This window comes from Sarcophilus harrisii, chromosome 5, assembly GCF_902635505.1.
Source record: "Sarcophilus harrisii chromosome 5, mSarHar1.11, whole genome shotgun sequence".
NCBI lineage: Eukaryota > Metazoa > Chordata > Mammalia > Dasyuromorphia > Dasyuridae > Sarcophilus > Sarcophilus harrisii.
Window position 1 is genome coordinate 97,998,993 of NC_045430.1, and position 22,714 is coordinate 98,021,706.

Below are 22,714 nucleotides of genomic sequence, written 5' to 3' on the forward strand. Positions count from 1 at the left end.
TTCTCTCTCCATACTACAATCTGACTAAAGTTCAAATGAAAAATCAAAGAGCAACTCCCACTCAAGACTAGTTCTTTAGAGAGGTTTGAAACTGGGATTTGTTTGGGAGGATTTGGTTATACATAGTTTTCTTAACCACGATGAATCTATTGATTGACTGATTCCCTACAGAGCTAGCCACACTGAACTACCCTAATTTCATAGAACAATTGATTAAAGAATCTCTCCAGTAGAATGGCTGAATAAATTGTGGTATATGAATATTATGGAATATTATTTTTCAGTAAGAAATGACCAACAGGATGATTTCAAAAAGGCCTGGAGAGACTTACACAAACTGATGCTGAGTGAAATGAGCAGGACCAGGAGATCATTATATACTTTTTTTTTTTTTTTTTTGGAAGTGGAAGATTTTTTATTATTTTTTTTTATTTAATAGCCTTTTATTTACAGGTTATATGTATGGGTAACTTTACAGCATTGACAATTGCCAAACTTCTTGTTCCAATTTTTCCCCTCTTTCCCCCCACCCTCTCCCCCAGATGACAAGAGATCATTATATACTTCAACAACAATACTATACGATAATCAATTCTGATCATCCTCAGCCATCCTCAGCAATGAGATGAACCAAATCAGTTCTAATGGAGCAGTAATGAACTGAACCAGCTACATCCAGCGAAAGAACTCTGGGAGAAGAATAAGAACCATTACATTAAATTCCCAATCCCTATATTTTTACGCGCCTGCATTTTTTTATTTCCTTCACAGGCTAATTGTACAATATTTCAGAGTCTAATTCTTTTTGTACAGTAAAATAATGGTTTGGACATGTATACTTATTTTGTATTTAATTTATACTTTAATATATTTAACATGTATTGGTCATCCTGCCATCTAGGGGAGGAGGTGGGAAGGAGGGGAAAAATTGGAACAAAAGGTTGGCAACTGTCAATGCTGTAAAATTACCCATGCATATAACTTGTAAATAAAAAGCTATTAAATTCTTTTTAAAAGAACCCCTCCACTGCAATAAAGGACTAATGAAATTTAAACATCTCTATATTTTCTTAGCAAGTTAAGAATAGGCCATTGCCAGTTTATAATTTGCAAATTTAGCTACTGGTATCTGAAAGGGATAAACACTTAGAAGGGAAAATTCTAAACACTTGTTATCTGTCCTTATATTTTGTAATTTAGTCAGGCAAGTTGAGGGAACTCAATTGATCAAGTTTAGCCTATTCAATCCTGGATTATAAATAAAGATGGGTTTAAAAACTACAACTGGGTAGAATGGCTGGAGCTTATAGTCAAATGAGATTTGGCTACAGGAGAGAACTGAGTTTTAAGTCTGAATCCCACTTAATGATTGATCTAGACAAGACACAAGATCTCTCTGAGACTTTCTGTACAATAGGGAATACAACAAACATATTGTTGTAAGGAAATTAGTTATTTTTATATTGTTCCTATTTCCCTGAATGCCAAACTTAGTCAACTACTATGAAAAAAGTTTAAATTAGTTAAAAGGAACTCCTCTCCTCCTTGTTTGTCATAGTAGGTTTATTTCAGTTTATTTTCTGCCTAGTAAAAAACAGGTGTTCCTTTTTTCAGCTTGTTATCTCCCAGATGATGAAAGCCTGCCCACCCCACAAAACGCTTTCTTTAGCTTTTTTTTTAGCTATAGTTATCCTCTTTTCAAATGAAAGAATTGGCAGATCTCAAGAAAGAAATTAAATATTATGAAAAAAAATTTTTTTTAATCTAGGAGAGAAAATGCTAGGTGGGCATCCCACCAGCCTCTAGCTCCACATCAAGTCATCTCTAGGCGTCATTTCTTTGCCCCACCCAGTCCAGCCCCGGATTTAGGAGCCACATGCACTAGGATAAGAACCATACACCGCCTTGCTGGTCGCTCTGAATTCTTAAAGAAAAAATTGCAGTACAACGAACTTGGCCCTCTGAAAAGAAATCTCTTTCCACCCCCCTACCCACCACTACCGCGAGCTCCACCATCCACGCCAAAGATGCTAGAGTGTTGGAGAAACCGTAAACTCTGATTTCGGGCAGTCTCACAAGGTCGTTCAGATTTAAAAGCTTTTGACAGCTGCCTTTTCTTCACCCCACCCATCCACCAGAAACCGAGTTCCCTCCTCCTCACCCCCAGTTCCACTAAAAAAGCACAATTGTCCTCCCCTCAGCCGGGCTAAAGACCTTTTCTTGGTAGACTTTCACCACAGTTACTGCTTCCTCCTCTTCTTCTCTTCCTTCTCCCCCCCCCCCAAAAAAAGGGGGGGGTGAGAAAGATAGCAGATCTGAAAGCATAATACGGAATGAATGGGAAACTGTTGCCCAGAATCCAGTCCTTGACAATAGAAACTGAGTGCTACAGTCGCGCTTGCCTACCCAAAATGTCCTCACAAGGCAGAACGAGGGGGCTTCAAGCCCGGAGGAGAGCAGCGTGGTCTGCTAGCCCTTTCTCTCTGCGTCCTCTAGCTCCATACACTAAGGTTGCAGCCGCCTTTGAGCTAAAAGGGAGGCAGGCTGCAGCAGCAGCAAAGGGGAAGGTAGGAGTAACTTCCTCCCGCTCCACACCCAGGCTCCGAGCCGGATATTATAGTCATTGGTTGTAAGAGGAAGACCAGAGAGCTGTGTCCTGGCGGCCGGAGTTGGGTTAATTTGGTGTCTTTCCCTATCCTACTCGGGAAAGGACAGAAATAAAGGTAACGCTAGCTGCAGCTTTCCCCCCTAACCAGCTCCCTTTTTTGTAGGCAAAGACAAGACAATCATGGAAGTGCAGAGGAGACAGCTTTTGGAGGGCCCCGCCTCTGGGGGAACTCAGAAGGGAATGGATCGGAGGAGTCGGGAGAGAAAGGAGGCATTTGGGGGCTCCAAAACTAGCATATACACGAATCTGTCAGCCACAAGGCAAAATTTGGGAAATTGAAAAGTGAAGCTTGTGTCAAGCTTGGAGAAAAGAGAGTATTTTAGAAGCACTGGCTCGGGAAGGTTCATTGGTATTCGGTTGTCTTTTGGGGGACGGGAGCTAGGGAAAGGACTGGGGTTCACCCTGACTAGGAAGAGAAGATGAAGCTCGCCCAGGGTGCGGTCTTGCTAGAACTGCAGTGGTTCCCTCGGGGTATTCCTAGATAGATTGGCGGAGAGGATGCAGGCCTTGAGGTGAGCTAGGGAAGAGGTTTGCTCACGCACTCTCTGATTGTGCTTTTCAACTATTAGGCTCAGTTGAGCATGGATGGTGTACCTTTGGATATATTCTAAGTCATCTTTACCTAAATCCCATCTTTTAAAATTCGAGTCCCACCTGCTCTTACTCCCTCATGGTTCAGGCAGTTCCATAGAACAGATGAAGCAGCTAAGCAGTAAAAAAGGAGCTGGGAGCTGGAATTCGTTAAAATGTGACCTGCCCCAGTCGGAAGTTTCAAACCTACCTCCCTCCCCACCTTCTGCCTCGGCATCTTGGAGCGGGGCTGGCAAGAATCCAGTTAACTCTTCAGATATATGCTAGTAGTATTCTGCCCGCTTGCTCCTAAATTTTAGGAAATCCCGGAGCCTCAGAAAATTAATTTGTTAGGTATAGGTTTTTTCAGAGACTTCTGGGTTAATCTGCTGCACTTTGGGACAGTTAGGTTTTGAATGATTGTCATGAAGTGCTATAAATCGCACAATTCCTGCTAAAGTCTTAGCCTTAAACTGCAGGAATAATGCCAAATTCTTTTCCAAGTTCTCTATTAACTTTGCTGGTCACTGATGGCTTGTAGACAGTTCATGATGTTGGGATAAAACTATTGCTTTGCTAAAAAAAAAAAAAAAAAAAAAAAAAAAAAGCTTTGTGAGGTGATTAAGATAAGGTTTTCCTTTCCAAGGTTCCCTCTGATGGCTATTTTGTAGATATTTTTGAGCTACTGGTGGTAGGTTTTTGTTTACTTTGAGAGCTGATTGAGTCATCCATAAACTGCTAGTTCTGTATAGTTCAAGAGTTGATCTATTCAGGATACTAGCTTTGCCTCTTCAGGAATCTACTCTCTTTAAAACCTTCTACAGGAGCTGGATCTAAATAGGAAAATTCAAATGATTTTTTAAAATTAATATGGCTATTTCTTGAAATTTAGAAATTGTGGTAAGAGGTTTAACAGGGAAGGTGACTAAAATAATCGTGCATCTGTGGAAATTTTTAGTTTATTTGGTAGGTTTTAGTCATCCACACTTTTTGCCTCTCAGTTGACTTTGATGTGGGGTACCCCATGAATTCAAATATGTTAGGGGTGAAACTTATTTTAAAATAAATCCTGCACACCAGACAGTACTTGCAAATGAGTAAATTTAGGCATATGTGTTTTCTAGGGAACACAGAGTTCTATAAGTTGAAGTTTCTAAAAAAGTGGAATAAAGATTTTGAAGACCCGGTTTTCATGGCGGTTTCTGTCCTCTTCCATTTTGTTTTATAAATTTTTAAAATGCATACTTATATATAGTTTTACTGATGCCTATAGCTTATTCAGAAAAGTCAGTCCTTTTTTAATGGACATGATTTATAACATACTAATTATGTTCCACTTGATTATACATTAATTCAAAATATCTTAAACATACAATGATTATCTGAGGTGACTCTTTCACTAATAAGAATCCTGAGGGAGAGGTACCTCCTGGTAAAACATGCCCTACAATATATGAAAATTGGGAGTCCATAGGACTTTTGATCAAGCACAGCCATGTGAGCATTGCCTGCCCTGCATGTGAGTTCTGGAAACCTGAGTTTATGAAAAAGATTCAAGCAATTTTGACAAATAGTCAATGGTGATTGTGAGGTGAGGACTCTGACCCAGTCTCTGAAGATCTCTCTTTGGAATACTGGAATGAGTGAGGCTTAAGAGCATCTTCTAGTGCATTTGCTTTTTCTGTTCGGATCACTTTGCAGAGGTCTCCTTTTCTATTAAAAATTTCTGACAAAATATTATCTAAATACAGTTCTAGTTTTCTATTATAATAACTAGGTCAAGTATTGAGAGACAGTTCAAACTTTAATTGCATTAATATGAACATATCAATGGCCTAATAGTATTCTTTGATGATCAATTCTGGCATCAGACTCAGAATAACATAAGTTACAGTCACATGAGTTCTTACAACACATACCAATAATCATAGTTTCATAGCCTTAGGTGGATTCAGTGACTAAGGATCGCATACTTGATGTAGATAAAAATTGCAAAGAATTTAACTTTATATTTCTAAAATAAGCCATGTTTTTAGATAAACTCTAAAGAGGCATATTCTCTCTAGGATTTGTCTCAGGTGCCAAACTCAAATACAAAATACACTTGTAATACAGAATACAATACAAAATAGAGCCTTAAGAACAATTAGTATATTGAAAATACAAAATTCATCTAAACTTGGAGAATTTTAATTATTATGTGGCAAATGCCTGAATTGGAAAATTAATCTTTATCTCAATATCATTAGATAGATGGTTCAAACAATATTTTATATGCAAAATTCTTAATCTAATTTTAGCAATTGTGACCTTTTTTTTTTTTTTTTTACTGTGATAGCCCCCTCAATTATATTATCATAGAGAAAGAATGATATAGGATGGTTTCTTATAAACTAAATAATCCATCAATTGTAAGACTTCATGATCTCTATTATTTGTGATTCAAATGACAATTAAAAATGATTCCTCAACTATACTAGCAAGTATAACTAATCATCAATAGGGTTTATCACTCTCTTTTTTTTTTTTCCCTTTCCAATGAGATTTGCTATGTGAGGAGAAAGGCAGGGACATAGCAGCATTAGTTCTGTTTGATTTCAAGTTTGTCATAAGCAGTCAGACTTGGAATTAGTCAGATAAAAAATTTCTTATCCACCAAGATGGAGATAGGTCAAGAGAATCTTATCTTCACTTTCACATAAGGTCATTCTCTCAACTTTCCCAGAGATGATTTATCCACAGGTGAATAAATAACTGAGGATATAGTCCTCAGACTATAAGGGCATATGGCATTTCCTTTGAATGATGAACCAGCAACCTCATGCTGGGTCAAGACACTTATACCTGAATTCAAGACAAAGGAACATGCAGCTAGTGACTGTTTTGGAGGCTTGATTTAAACACAGTCACTCCTGACTCCATTCCCAGGTCTCTCTCCACTGCATTACCAGTTCCCCTTAACTTCTAGGTGATAAAAACTATGCAATGATTCCATCCTTCTAAAAAAGTCATTTCTTAATAAAGGATAAAGGGTAAAAGCAATCCTCTCATCCAGATTTCTCTCTTTCCTAACAAAGAAAAACAATCAAAACAAATTCAAAACAAAACTATACAGTGGGATATCTGTCAGTGTATCCAACATCCTATTTAGCCCAATTGTTAAGGACTCCTTATTTTTTATGAAGTTCTTACCTAGCTAAGTTTCTGATCTCTTAGTTTCTAGACTTTCAAATAGAAACAAATTATATTCTTCCTATTCTTCAAATCCCAAATTTCCTATAAAGATGATTCTCTGTAAGAGAGTAAGACCAATCAGATAATAACTTTCCCTGTGTAGGCAGAGTTGTCACATTTGTTCCAAATCAAGAAAGAGCCTCTAAAAACTGATGTATAGCATTTCCGAGGAATCATAAAAAAGCGTTTTCTTACATTTTGAAAAAGAAGGCTCTGTTCTGTCTCAATTCTCAATTTTATCAGTTGCCTTCATCAAATTTGATTTATCTGATATGTGTGTAATTACAGATATGTATACATAACTACTAAGAGTATGAAAATAATCCATCTACCTAAGAACCAATTAGTATCTGAGTCTAAAAGTGAAAGAAAAACTGCCTGCTTACCCTAAATGATATGAAAAGTGGGACAAAGGCCTTACCGTTTTTCTTTTACATCACTACCATCCTCCAGAGTTTCAGGTATCACAAATTTCTAGATAATCTGAAATGAAGGTATGGCATCCAATAAGAAGAAATAAGTAGCCTATTTTCTAAGCTAGACTTTTTTTTGGACTTTTTTTTTCTTGGACTTTATCCTGAATATAATTTGGAACATAAGCACAGTGACTACTACATAGTAATAATACTTAATCTTATAAAAGTAGTGATACTTAATCTTATAAAAGTTGTGATACACAGTGCCTACCACATACTGATACTTAATCTTTATAAAAGATTTTAGGGTGGAAGAGTGACTTGAAGGAAGATTAATCAGACATCAGTGTTCAATATGGATTGAAGAGGAGATGTGAAAAGATCACAGTTTCAGAGATGAAAAGGGATCTTTACCTCCCACATTCAGCACTATCTTTTCCTGTCATTCTAGCCAATCTGATAGGTGTGTATCTCAGAGATGTCTTAATTTGCATTTCTCTGATTAATAATGACTTGGAACACCCTTTCATATGAGAAATAGTTTCAATTTCTTCATCTGAAAATTGTCTGTTCATATCCTTTGACCATTTATCAATTGGAGAAGGGCTTGATTTCTTATAAATTAAAGTCAATTCTCTATATATTTTGGAAATGAGGTCTTTATCAGAACCTTTGACTGTAAAAATGTTTTCCATTAATAAACTTCCCTTCTAATTTTGTCTGCATTAGTTTTGTTTGTACAAAAACTTTTTCATTTGATATAATCAAAATTTTCTATTTTGTGATCAATAATGATCTCTAGTTCTTCTTTGGTCATAAATTCCTTCCTCTTCCACAGATCTGACAGGTAAACTATCCTATGCTATTTCAATTTATTTATAATCTCATTCTTTATGCCTAGGTCATAAACCCATTTTGATCTTATCTTGGTGTATGGTGTTAAGTGTGGGTCAATGCCTACTTTCTGCCATAGTAATTTCCAATTTTCCCAGCAATTTTTGTCAAACAGTGAGTTTTTATCCCAAAAGCTGGGGTCTTTGGGTTTGTCAAACACTAGATTATTAAAGTTATTGATTGTTTTGTCCTTTGAACCTAACCTATTCCACTGATCAACTAGTCTATTTCTTAGCCAATACCAAATGGTTTTGGTAACCGCTGCTTTATAATATAATTTTAGATCTGGTACAGCTAGGCCACCTTCATTTGATTTTTTTTTTCATTGATTCCCTTGAAATTCTTAACCTTTTGTTCTTCCAGATGAATTTTGTTGTTATTTTTTCTAGGTCACTAAAATAGTTTTTTGGTAGTCTGATTGGCATAGCACTAAATAAATAGATTAGTTTGGGTAGTATTGTCATCTTTATTATATTTGTCTACCTTATCCAAGAGCACTTAAAATTTTTCTGATTAGTTAGATCTGACTTTATTTGTGTGAAAAGTGTTTTGTAGTTTTGCTCATATAGTTCCTGACTTTCCCTTGGCAGATAGATTCCCAAATATTTTATGCTGTCGGTAGTTACTTTTAAATGCAATTTCATTTTGTAACTCTTTGTAACTTTTGGATTTTGTTAGTGGCACATCAGTGCTGATGACTTATGTGGGTTTATTTTGTATCCTGCAACTTTGCTAAAGGTGTGGATTATTTCTAATAGGTTTTTAGCAGAATCTCTGGGGTTCTCTAAGTATACCATCATATCATCAGCAAAGAGCAATAATTTGGTTTCCTCATTACCTACTCTAATTCCTTTAATCTCTTTCTCAACTCTTATTGCCAAAGCTAGCATTTCTAATACAAAATTGAATAGAATTGGTGATAGTAGGCAACCTTGTTTCACTCCTGATCTTACTGGGAATGGTTCCATTTTATCCCCATTACATATGATGTTTACTGATGGTTTTAAATATATGCTTCTATTTTAAGGAAAAGTCCATTGTTTGTTTTGGTGTATTATCCTGGGGATGATTTTCTGTCATCTTTTTGCTGATGTTTTATTTTAAGATTTTTGCAGCAATATTCATTAGGGAGATTGGTCTATAATTTTCTTTCTCTGTTTTCAATCTACCTGGTTTAGGTATCAGTACCATGTCTGTGTTATAAAAGGAATTTGGTAGGATTCCTTCAATCCCCGTTTTTTTTTTTTTCAAATAGTTTATATAGCATTGGAGTTAATTGTTCTTTAAATGTTTGGTAGAATTCACATGTAAATTCATCTGGTTCTGGGGATTTTTTCTTATGGAGTTGATTAATAGCTTGTTCTATTTCTTTTTTCTAAAATGGGACTATTTAAGCAATTTACTTCTTCCTCTGTTAATCTGGGAAGGCTATATTTTTGAAGACAGTCATCCATTTCACTTAGGTTATCAAATTTATTGGCATGAAGTTGGGCAAAGTAACTCCTTATTATTGCTTGAATTTCCTCTTCATTGGTGGAAAGTTTTACCTATTCATTTTTAAGACTAACAATTTGATTTTCCCCTTTGCTTTTTCTAATCAGATTTATCAAAGAGTTATCTATTTTATTGGGTTTTTTTTTTCATAAAACCAACTCTTAGTTTTACTTATTAATTCAATAGGTTTTTTACTTTCAATTTTATTAATTTCTCCTTTTAATTTTAGAATTTCAAGTTTAATATTTGACTGGGGGGGTTAATTTGGTCTTTTTCTAACTTTTTATGTTGCATGCCCAATTCATTGATCTTCTCTTTCTCTATTTTATTCAAGTAAGCTTCTAAAAATATAAAATTTCCTCTTATTACAGCTTTAGCTGCATTCCACAAATTTTGGTATGATGTCTCATTGTTATCATTTTTTAGCCCATCATTTTCAATGGAATTTAAATCAGGTGATTCTCAAACTATAGAAAAAATATTTATCTTGTATGAATTGCTTAATGTTTTGTGATATGTGATATCATATAAAGCCATATTATTAATATATTTTTCAGAGTTCATCCTTCTCTGAATGGGGAATGTTATTCAAAATGTTATGGGAGTAAAAAAAATCTGTAAAATGTTATTTTTAGTGGGTGTTTTATAGTCTAGTGAAGATGTCTAGATCTTATAAGTTCACCTGGGCTTGTTCTAACAAAGGCTTTTGGCACAGCTTTGGATGAAAGAGTGAATTTAATCAGTAAAAATCCATTCTCAACGTCTATATCTAATCTGCAAACAAGAGCTGTTAATTTTATCTTCAAAACATCTCTCATATATATTCCCTTCTCTCCTTTGTACTACCACCCTAATGCAGACTTTTATTACCACATACCCAGACTATTGCAATAGACTGCTGGTAGCTCTGCCTGGTACAAATTTCTCCCTGTTCTTCTGCTCAACCATCAAAGTGAATTCCAGTGGCTTTCTATTACCTCTAGGATTAAATATAGACTTTTCTATTTAGCATTTAAAGCCCTTTATAGCCTGTTCCCCCACCACTGCCATTACACCTTTGAAAAGAAAAAAATTCTTTTTTGTCCCTTTTCTTTTCTTTCTTTCCTTCCTTCTTCCTTCCTTCCTTTCTTTTTTCTTTCCTTTGTTTCTTTCTAACACACATTGCTTTATGAATTATGTTGGGAGATTAAAAATCAGAGCAAAAAGGGAAAAACTATGGGAGAGATTTAAAAAAATAGAAAAAAGAAATAAATATAGCATGTGTTGATTTATATCCAGTCTCCTTAATTTCTTTTCTGGATATAGATGGCATTTTCTTTCCAAAGTCTGTTGGGATTGCTTTGAATCCTTGAACCACTGAGAAGAACCAAGTCTTTCATAGTTGATCATGACACATACTTGCTGTTATTGTGTATAATTTATTCCTGTTCTACAAACATTTTTGCACATGTGGATCATTTTCCCTCCTTTGTGATTTCCTTGGAATACAGGTCCAGTGATGGCACTGCTGCATCAAATGCTTTCCAGCATTCTTAACAGCTTATACCTCATCCCTTCTAACAGCTCCACATACTAATCTTCAATCGCTGATCTTGCTATTTCATACATAAAACAATTTATCTTGAGGCTAGGAAATTTCACTGGCTGTCTCTTGTGCCAGACTTTTCTTCCTCTTCATCTTTCCTCCTAACTTCCATTACTTTGTTTAAGTTGTTTGCATCTCTTCCTTTAGATTGTGAATTCCTTGACAGCTGAGACATTTGAACATTTGGCTTCAGAAATGATCTTAGGGTCTGCTACATTATCTTAACCAAAGGATCTTAAGACTCTTCCTAAGACAATTCAAATGAAATTGATTCAGTTTCCTTGGCATGTTGCTGGTTAGATTGTCCAGGTTTCATAGGCATACCATAATATGTTCAGCACAACACTTATAGTCCTTGAGTTTAATGGGTAGCTTTATACCTCTTCTCTCCCACACTTTCCTTTGGAATCTCTCACATATTGAGCTAGCTCTCTCAATGCATTGTAAAACCCATCATCTATATGTACATCCCTGCAAAGTAAACTTACCTACAGTTTTCAAAATTTTTCCATTTGCTCTGATGATGGTTCCCCATATGGATGTTATGGTGCCAGAGGTAGAGAGCCCATGTTTTCTTAATGTTAATTGTCAGGACAAAATTAGCACAAGCAGCAATCAATATATACTTTGTTACATCTCTACGTTTCACGCGATGCACAGTCATCTGCAAACGAAGCAAAACAATATACCAACTCTCTCTTTACTTTAGGTTGTAGCCTTTTCAAGTAAAATAATTTATCACCAGTATATGACCTTGACACCATTTTTGTCCTAATTAAAGGCTTTTGACAATATGATGAAAAAAAGTTTAAAAAGCATGGGAAAAAACAGATAGCCTTGCTTCTCTTCATTGGTGACTGGGATACAGGGATACAGTCCTCTAACAGGGGATACAGTCCTCAAGAGTTAAACACATCATCTTCCCATATAGAGATGTAAACTTTTTAAAAGAAACGGTTTTTTCCCTTTTAACCTTTTTATGCTGCGCTTGAGTTCTGTATTTGAAGATCAATTTTTCTGTTCAGCTCTGGTTTTTCATCAGAAATAAATGAAATTCACCTATTTCATTGAATGTGCATCATTTCCCCTGAAAGATAATGGATAACAAATTTTACTGGATAGTTGTTTTTGCCTCCAATCCAAGTTCCTTTGCCCTTCAGAATATCATATTCTAGGCCCTTCAATCCTTTAAAATGGAAGCTGCTAGGTCCTGAGTAATCCTTATTGTGGCTCTTTAATATTTGAATTGTTTCTTTCTGGCTGCTTGCAATATTTTCTTCTTAATATGATAATTCTAAAATTTAACTACAATATTCCTTGCAGTTTTCAGTTTGGGGCATCTTTCAGGAGATGATCACTGAATGATTATTTTACTCTCTGGTTGTAGGGCATTAGGAAATTTTCCTTGATAATTTCATGAAAGATGTTGTTTAGTCTCTTTTTTTCATCGTGGTTTTCAGGTAGTTCAATATTTTTTAGATTGTCTCTCCGGGATCTATTTTCCAGTTCAGTTGTTTTTCCAGTGAAATATTATATATTTTCTTCAATTTTTTTTGGGGGGGGTGTTGTTTTATTGATTTTTGATAGCTCATTGACTTGTTCTTCAATTCTAATTTTTAATGAATTATTTTCTTCAATTGGCATTTTTATCACCTTTTGCAAGTGCTAATTGAACTTTTAAATGAGTTGTTTTGTTCTTTGGATTTTTTTTTTCCATTTCACAAATTCTATTTTTCAAGGAGTTGTTTTCTTTTTCCATTTGGTCAAATCCATTTGTAAGAAGTTATATGCTTTGTCCATTTTTCTAAATCTATTTTTTAAGAAATTTTCTTCAGATAATTTCTTTTTCCTTTTCTAAACTCTTTTCCAAAGTTTTTATTTCCTTTTCCTATTTTTCTTCTCTCTTTTAACATTCTTTTTGAATTCTTCCAAGAGAGCCTTGTAGGATGGAGACTGGCTCATATCACCCTTTAGGGCTTCACCTATAGATTTTTGCCTTAGTGTCCTCAGGGTTTGAAGTCTGTTCTTCCCTGTTTTCATAAAATCTATCTATCATCATAGTTCATTTTGCTGTTTGCTCATTTTTAAAGGTTGAGGACTGCTCTTTGGGCAAAGGGGAGATTGCCCCAGGCTTCCTCTACTAGCAACAGCAGCTTCACTCTACCCTGGAGTCAGTGCTTCTGGCTTCCTTCCCATGTTAGGTGGGTGTGGCCAAGTCCCACATTATTCTGGGGTTCAGAGGCTCACTATTTGCTATTTGTATTTGTATTGAATGTCTCACAGCTAGTCTGCTGATCCACTGGTTTTTGAATGAAGACAGAGTAGCCAGCACTGCTGTATTTTGGCTAAATGCCTCTTGATAGATTCCCTTATATGGATGCCACTCCACCCTGAATCCCTGTGCTGTTCTTAGCCATCTCCCATTTCTGAAGTTCTTCCAAAATATCTTCTGCTGGAAATTTGATAGACTTGAAATATGTGAGGGTATTGTCACTCCAAAACCATTTCAGAGGCTTGATCTGGTGTTGACCTAAGGGAAGTCAGAAAGAACCCAGACAAAGACTTGTCTACTATTCACTATCTTGGCTTCACCCCATTAGACAACCAAATTTTGACATAATTTTCTACAAGTTTATCAAAGGCTTTAGTTAAAATCCATGAAGATTGTAAACAGATCTTTGTTCTGCTCCTGGCATTTTTGCTGGAGTTGATGGACAGTACACACTCTATTGACAATTCTTCAGTGGCTTTTAGGGAGATGACCATCTTCCAGATGAAGGATCGTACTCTTAGGGGAGAACTCTGAAAAGAATCTTGTCAGCAATGACTAAGAGAAAGAAACACTACCCATCCCCTATGATTGTTACAGGACAATCTATTTCCTTTCCTTTTATAGAGATAGATAATGGAGGGATTTTTGAAGTACTAGGGGATAACTTCCTCTTATCTTATAATCTATAAGATTTTAGTTAGTTTTTGTATGAGCAGTGACCCATTGTCTTGTATATCTTATCTGGAAGATAATTGGCACCAGGAATTTTGCTACATAAGAGAAGCCTGACGGAACCTCTTCAGTTGGAAATTCAGCTAGAGAGAAGTTGACTTCAACCTGAAGTATAGAGTCAATGTTGTTGGCATTGATTGATGATGATCTGTTGAGAATAAAATGGCAATGTTCAACCCATCTCTGCACAAACATGTCCCTATCACTAATTAATATTGGCTCCATCAGCATTGACTAGTTGAGATTGCAAAAGTCTTTAACCCATATAGCTTTTGGGCATCATAAAAGCACTTTGGATTTTTACTATTGTGTACAACTGCATTTTATTAGCCTTCTTACTGAGCCAAGAATACTGTATCTCTTTAAATATCGACTTGAACCTTATTTTTGATGAAGTTATATGCTACTTTCTTAGAAGATGAAATGTAACACCCAAGGAACAGTAAGGTCAATGTTGCTGAATGATAAAGTATATGGAGGAGAATAAAATGTAAGGTAGAAAAATATGCAAAAGACTAGTTGTGAAGGTCTTTAAAAGTCAAACAGGAATTTATATTTGATACAGGTGATAATAAGGAACTAATGTGATTTATTGTGTGAAAAAGTGACTGATCATATCTGTCCCTGGAAGAATCAGTTTGTCAGCTGAATGTAGGATAGACTAGGGTAAGGAGACTAGTTTGATGCAGAGAGACCAATTAGAAGTTTATTGTAATAGGCCAAGAATGAGCTGATGGAAGCCTGAATCACCACATGAAAGTGATAGTGGCAAAGGCAAAAAGTATATTATGAGGATAGAGTTGACAGAACTTGGCAATAAGGATCAGGTTTGATATCCTAAGCTGGAAATCTAGGATACATGGAAGATGTGCTACTCTTGACAGTAATAAGGAAGTTTGAAAGAGAGAAGTGTGAGAAGATATTGAGTTCAGTTTTAGATGTGTTGAGTTTAAAATTTCTATATGATATCTAGCTCAAATTTTACAAAAGATAATTAGAGATAAATTCTCTATTTTGTGAGGTAGAGAAGAAACTCACAAAAAAGTTTAAGGTAAGAGAAATGGATCTTTAGATTGATCAATCATCTTAGATGAATAATCATCTGTCAATAATCAATCAATCAAAGAGAGGATTGAATCCATAGAGAGTGATGCTCTCACCCGTGAAAATTAGAGGAAGAAGAGATGAAAATACAGGACACAACCTTTAGGGACATTCACAATTGATAGGCTGGATTAATATCCAGCAAAGGAGGATAAGAAGGTCATACAGAAAAACAAGGAGAGAGAAGTATCATGAAAATCTAGAAAGAAAAAATAACCAAGGAGAAGAGGATGTTCAATAATGTCAAAAAGTTCAAGAGTAAATATTGAGTAATGTGAAGACTGAACGAGATGAGGTGAGATCTTTCAAGACAGTTGTGAAAATTGAATAAGGCTTCATCTATTTCAGAGTTGGAGTAGGCCTGAAGGACTTTAGGCATCAAGTCAAGGGCATACTTAAGTCCCTTCCCTGCTATCCCCTAAGGGCATAAAGTCCCCTTGTTACCCTTCTATGATATCAGTGTCTTTCTGTTTAGGTCAAATATGGGCAACTATGTACTTATTGGTCAAGTTCAATTTCTTGGGTAGTTCCCGAGTTTAGAATGTAAGATCCTCAGCCAATAAGGTTGAGGGTCAGTGGTAGGAGGAGGTATTTGCGTTAGGGATAAAAAGTGTTGACCCTGCCCCCTATGCGCTTCCTCCCTTCGATTGTTTGCTCGATGGGTGGGACGTCCGATTCTCACGAGATAGTATAATAAACTTTGCTTTGCTTCTAGATATCTCTCCAGCTTTTTATTAATGCTGTCTGAACCACACAGTTTTGGGGGCTAGTCCAGATCACACTACTTGTGGTGAGTAGGTGAACCCCTGGGGTGTTGGTGGGGTGGCGCCCTGCCCTGATTTAGGCAGCCCGCCAGCGTCCAGGGCTTGTGTATGTATTACTTGTGTGTGGGGACTATTATTGAAAGAGAATTTTTGACACCCAAACAATTCCCCATTAAATTCGCAGAGAAAATGAAGGGTAATTCACTCCAGGTGAAGGGAAGGAGGCTTATAGGATCAGCTGTCCATGTTGCATTGCTGATTGATTTTCAGTCAAAAGTAAGAGGATTCACAAGAATCCGCTCTGCCTGGCCTGGGGGAGTAAATTGGTTTATAGATGGATCTCCTAGAGTGGTAGATGGGAAATTCTTTTGAGGCAAGGGGAAATAGATTAGCATATGAGAAGGCAAAAGAGCTGGAGACCAGGAGATTTCTCATATAATGGCCTTGATACCTGTACTTCCCCTAGTCTACCCTCTCACAGTTTTAACCAGAAGGAAAAAGAAGGCCTCCACTCTCGGAGCAGTTGGGAACTCAGAAAGACGATGGCTCTTACCTAATGGCAGAGAGGTACTGACCAAAGCAAGTATGAGGCAGGTCCTTCAGCAACTGCACCAGGGCAGTCACTGGGATGTCCAAAACCTGTGTGATGCTGTGCTGACAAGGTATGTTTCCCCTGGCCTATATACTATGGCCTGACAACTGGTGGACAGCTGTCTCATTTGTTGAAGGACTAACAAGGCTGCTCAACACCAGATCCCAAAAGGGGGACGAGCTCTGGGAATCGGACCATTCTAAAGCATCCAGGTGGACTTCACTGAGCTGCCAAATACTTGCTGGTCATAGTGGACCATCTGACATCATGGGTGGAGGCATTCCCCCCTCAGCCCGAGCAACTGCCTCGACAGTAAGGTCTTAGTAGAATAAATTATTCCTAGACATGGAGTAGTGGAGAGGATAGACTCGGATCAGGAAACACATTTTTCTGTCCAAGTATTGCAGAATCTGATCGGGGCCTTAGAAATCACTTGGGATCGCCACACCCCTTGGCATCCTCCCTCTTCTAGGAAAGTAGAAAGGATGAATCAAGAAATAAAAAGACAACTGGCTAAATTATCTTTAGAGACCCAACTACCTTGGACTAAATGTGTTCCACTTGCTGTGGTCAGAATCAGAACCAAGCCACATAGAGGTAGAGGGCTTTCACCTTATGAATTATTGAATGGTCATTCTCTCCAGGCTTGTCCTATGGGACACTGGGACCCTATCTTAGAGACAAAGGATTTATTTCTTAAGAGATATGTTAAGTCATTGCTAGGACTTCAACAAAAGGGTTAATAGGTCAGACTCCTAGGTCTCCCTGTTCATAGAATTCAGGTTGGAGATTGGGTGTTGATCTATTCCTGGAAGGATGAGAAGCTGACTCCGTGCTGGGATGGACCCTACCAGGTGATACTGACCTCGGACACTGCAATTCGCACCCAGGAACGAGGCTGGATACACCACACCAGAACAAAAGGACCTGTGGAGTCATCTTTATCCAAGTGGACAGTTGAAGATGGGGAGACCTCAAATTACATTTGAGGAGGCAACCTCCACTGAATGAGAACACAAATTCTGAATCCAGTGCATTGTAACTGTATGACTTTTCTTACATTAATTACTTTGGGAGATGCTCATGGGGCTTTCCCTGAGCCTTGGGTTTGCCTATTTCCTCATGATAGCCATAGAAACCAGACCTTTATCTTCCAGAGAATAGAACCAATTCCTCCTGCTCATGCAGAATATAGAGAGAACTTTTAACTTACCAAATTGTTGGATCTGTGGTGGATCCCAACAGTTGAGCCAATGGCTGTGGGTACCTATCCCCTTAAGCCCAGCCTGGATCCTTGGTAACTGACCCCAAATTCATAATGGGACTGATTTCTGGAACTTAGAAGAGAAACATCAGTGGCCATTGATAGAAGATAGGTTTTGTTGAACAGGTCAAAGTTTGAAGCTGTATGTGAGTGGACTTAACTCTGGACAAGGTAAAAGATTTTCCTTAATCTTGTAGTGGACACTGCAGTTGTCAAGTGGGCACTGCAGTCATCGTTTGGAGCTCTTGGGAGCTCTGGCACAGTTCCTTAGGAACTGCTGTGGATTAACAAAAGGCTTTCTTTTTGTCTGCTCTATCTCTAGGAGATACGAAGGAGGCTACAAGGATTTGGAAAACTAAGTTTTTACCTATCTAGACATCCATGGGGTTGTTACCATGTCACCCCAGGGACACCTGGGAAACATGGGACTCTGTTTCCCACATTTTGGAGAACCTGCGACCTAATAGGTCAATGGCCAGTTGCCAATTGTAGTTGGAGGAAGTAGCTGGGTTTATGGAAAGGTCAGTATGTCACCTTTGTTGGGAAAGGTCCCCTAGGGACGAGAGACCAGCAATATTACCCTTTTACAAGGAATAGTTCAGACATATTTTTGAGGGAACAACCTGTTCTAATGGGTCATTATTAGATCTGTGGACTAACTGCTGATACTCACCTACCTCTTAATTGGACAGGGATTTGCTATATTGGACTAATAAGGACAAAATTTTTCTTTCTTCCTGAATAGGCAAACTAATATTTAGGGATTCAGTTGTATAATGATTTGGGAAGAGAAAAATGGGGTTTAGATACCTCTATTACTCAGACTGGAGATGCAAATGTTGGGGTGGTGCCTGGCCTCCAAAGAGAATTGTTAGAGTATGAGCCAGTCACTTGGGCTCAAGATGGAAGTTGGGGATATAGAACCCCAATATATATGTTGAACAGAATAATTAAGTTTCAAGCAGTTGTAGAGATTATGGCTGAGGTACCAGATCTTTTGGCTGACCAAGCTCCTCAAACCAGAGAGGCTGTTTTACAACACAGCCTTGTGCTGGATTATTTGTTGGCTGAGTAAGGGGGAGTTTGTGCAAAACTAAATTAGTATATTTGTTGTATAAAGATTGATGACAATGGAAATCTAGCAAAAGAAATCATTAAGAACATTAGGAAACTTGCTCATGTTCCTGTACAGACCTGGACCTCACCTTCCTGGTGGTCCTGGCTTGGTGGGAGCAGCTCCTTTGGTTTGGCCTTATAGCTCTTAGTAGTGTTATTACTCCCTATCTGCATACCTTGTTTGATCCTATTGATAACCATTATCTAGAATGATTAGGTTGGAAGAGAAAGCAGAAGGGTCTGTGTTAGATTGATGGTATTAAAAGGATGGAAACCAATTCTGGCACCAAACAGGAGCCAGAAGAGAATGAGGAATTCGATAGGGAATGTGGAGTTAGGCTACCAGAATTTGAAGAGATCTCAGTGAACAAATAAGAGGGGGGACTGAACGAGATGAGGTGAGATCTTTCAAGACAGTTGTGAAAATTGAGTAAGGCTTCAATCTATTTCAGAGTTGGAGTAGGCCTGAAGGACTTTAGGCATCAAGTCAAGGGCATACTTAAGTCTCCTCCCTGCTATCCCCTAAGGGCATACTTAAGTCCCCTTGTTACCCTCCTATGATATCAGTGTCTTTCTGTTTAGGTCAGATATGGGCAACTATGTACTTATTGGTCAAGTTCAATTTCTTGGGTAGTTCCCGAGTTTAGAATGTAAGATCCTCAGCCAATAAGGATGAAGGTCAGTGGTGGGAGGAGGTATTTGCTTTAGGGATAAAAAGTGTTGACCCTGCCCCCAGGGCGCTTCCTCCCTTCAACAGGTGGGATGCTTCTAGATATCTCTCCAGCTTTTTATTAAATGCTGTCTGAACCATACAAGACCGTGTTAGCACCCTAGATACTTTAGAATCAGCCAGAGTCAGGAAAAGCAATCTTTATTCTTTTTCGAAGCCAGAGGAGAGAAAGCAGACACAGGAACCTCCTCTTTCTTCTCCTGCCCAGAGCCACCTCGATCATTCTACTCCAATAGATCAAGCCTGCATAGAGTAGTGGACAGGGCCATTCTTTCTCCAAGCATATGCTAATTAAAGTATTGTCCAATTGTAATTGCCTTAAGTGCTTGAACCTCGGTGCATCAACTCAGTTTCAGCCCATTGCAGAGTAAGGGCCCTTATACATGTCATTTAAGAAATCATCAATAACTTTGGACTGAGTAGTTACAGTTGAATGATGAGGTTGGAAACCAGACTTCAAAAAATTTGAAGAGAATGAGAAAAAAGGAAATGGTTTCTTAAAGAGTTTAATTATAAAATGGACAATAGATATAGAATCAATCAATAAACATTTATTAAGCAACTACTATGTGCCAGACACTAATAATAGTTAACATTTTTATAGTACTTGCTTTGTGACAGACACTGTGCTAAGTACTTTATAGACATTATATGCTACTATAATAGATAGATATTATATGCTACTACCACCACCAGTCACATATTGTGTGAGCTAATAATACTGGCCTCTTTGCTATTCTTCAAATGAGATTCTCTATTTTACTGACTCTGGGCATTTTCACGGGCTATGGCCTATGTCCAAAATGATCTCCTTTCTTATCTTTACCTCCTGGAGTCTAATCCCAACTGAAATCCTCACCTTTACAGGAAATTTTTCTAATCCCTCTTTATGATTTTTTTCAATAGTATGTTATTTTTCCAAATACATATAAATATAGCTTTCAACATCGATTTTTTTTTATTTTTATAGGTTTTTATTTACAAGTTATATACATGGCTAATTTTACAGCAGATTATTTTCTTCAGTTACCTTTTTTAGCTTCTTTTGCAATTGGCCAATTAAATTTTTTTTTTGTTTATAGCATTCTTTTTCCATTTTTTCATTCCTTCCTGCAATGATCTCATTTTATTTCTCCATTTTTCTTCTAACTCTCTTTTTAAAAAGCCTTGTGAAATGGGAATCAGTTCATGTCTCTTTTTGAGGCTTCTTCTGGCGTTGCTTTGCCTTTAGGAACCTCAGGATTTGAGGTCTGTTCTCTCTCTCCATAAAAACTATCTATGGTGAGAGTTCTTTTTTGTTTTTTATTCATTTTTGTAAGGCTTTGTATCTGTTCAATGCAAAGGAGCAACAGCTGCTTTAATTTGTGCTGGGACAGTTCTGTTGATTGATTTCCAGTACTGGGCAATGGCAGCTAGGCTGTTCTTCCAGGGCTCAGTGGCTTACAATTTGCCAAATTTGGCAAATCTAACAAACCACCTGCTTGCAACCAGAACAGCATGGCCTAAGAGGCTCACAGAAGAGTCCCAGGTGTGTGGAAGTTATAGTGCTCTGACTCTCCAATCCAGCTTCTTGCCCCTGTATCCCTATGCTGTGGTCTAGATTTGGTGCTGCTGACTGACTTCTGGTGCTGGGTAGATGTAGCCAGATCCTGCCTTTTCTGGGGTTCAGAAGCTCACTATTTGCCTTTAGTATTTGCTTTGGATATCTCACAGCTAATTGGTTGATCTACTGGCTTGTAATCAGGACAGAGTAGCCTAAGAGCCACCCTAAGTGGCTCAGATCTGGTTGATCTAAGGGGACACTAGGAGGAGCTCAAATAAACACATGTCTACTATCCACCATCTTGGCTTCCACCCCGCAATCTTGGTTCTACCCAACACCCCCCTCCCCCCAATAAATTTTTAAGAGCTTAAAAAAATTAAGAAGTGGAATGAAAGTGCTTGAGGGGGGAAATGAAAAGTAATGAAAGCTATGGATGAAAGAAATGAAAAGAGAATTAACTAATTGTCACAACAGGTATAAAATCTTTGCCCAAGTAACAAACTCCTTGAAAGTTCAAGTGGAAAAAAATTGAAAACCAAAAACTTCATAAGATAACAAGAAATATTAAAAAAAATCAAAAGACTAAAGAAGAAAATTAAATATATCTTTTGACAAAAATAACTTACCCAGAAAACAGATGGAAAAGAAATAATATGTTGGAGATGAGAAAATTTCTGCCATTCAGATCTGGGAAAAAGGGATAGTTCATAGAGGTGAATTTTGTTGCAAGCTCCTATATCAACTTAGCTCTGCTTCTGGGACCATGATGGATGTTAGAGAGAGGGTATTGAGTGTGTGAATTTGGGATTAGGTTTAGCTTTCTCTTCTGTGTGGATTTTTTTATCCTACTTCATAGAAACATCTAAAATTTCTTTAAAGCTTGTACACAATTCTTATTTGGGGAAATTTTAGAGTTTGTGAGGAGGAGGGAAAGTATCTGGTACTTTATTTTTTGGTCACATAACCTAGAAGGCCAAATTGAATAAATCAATAGAGAAATTGGCAGATTAATTGCTACCACAGACATTCATATATCAGAATTTCAAAATTCTATAAATTGCATTAACAGAATGGCTACTTGCTATAGGGCCCTTTAAACTATGGTTTCCATGATTCATTTCACAGTTCCTCTTTTGTCATTTCTCTGACCTTTTTTTTTGACATGGATGACACTTTGGCTTCTTCAAGAAAGTTCTTACCACCAAAGTCCTTGGAACTTTAAAATAGTTCAATATCAGAAATTGTGATTAGATTATTAGTGGAAATAACATTAAAGAAGAAGCATTTACATTTTCTTTGCTGTTGTGCCCTGGAACTTTTCCACTTGACATCCTCCTAAAACTTTCCATAGGTGTTATTTCCTCTATTAGAATGTGAATTACTTTAGAAAGGCTCTATCTTACTTTTTTCATTTTTATATTTGTATCTAGCTGTTAGCTCAATGTAGCTCTTAATAAATGATTAATTCATTCACTCATTATTAGAATTTTGTAATTATAAGCATCATCCTTTGTGAAAGGAAAAAGGATTAGTGATGCTAGCCAAAAAATATACATATGTACTTATTAACCAATTTATTCATAATAATTACTATATTGATAATTTAAACTTTTCTTCTTTAGTTCCTTGTGTATTAAGACTTTAACTAAGATTCTATAGTTAAGAAGGAATAAAGTCTTGGAATAATAAGGGACTAAGAAGACTCAGGCCCAGATATATTAGCTACTACCTTATGA

The 22,714-nt window shown here is 37.1% G+C and overlaps 1 protein-coding gene across 2 annotated transcripts in view; it reads left to right on the top strand.

Moving 5' to 3' along the window:
• The first annotated feature begins 2,436 nt into the window (after positions 1-2,436).
• Positions 2,437-22,714, top strand: part of FAR2 (fatty acyl-CoA reductase 2) — a 174,809-nt gene continuing 154,531 nt past the window's right edge. Inside the window, exon 1 of one of the 2 annotated variants that reach the window (XM_031938106.1) lies at positions 2,437-2,723. The gene's annotated coding sequence lies outside the window, so the exon portion shown is untranslated. The remainder of the gene's footprint in view (positions 2,724-22,714) is intronic. The other variant, XM_031938104.1, reaches the window with a different exon arrangement.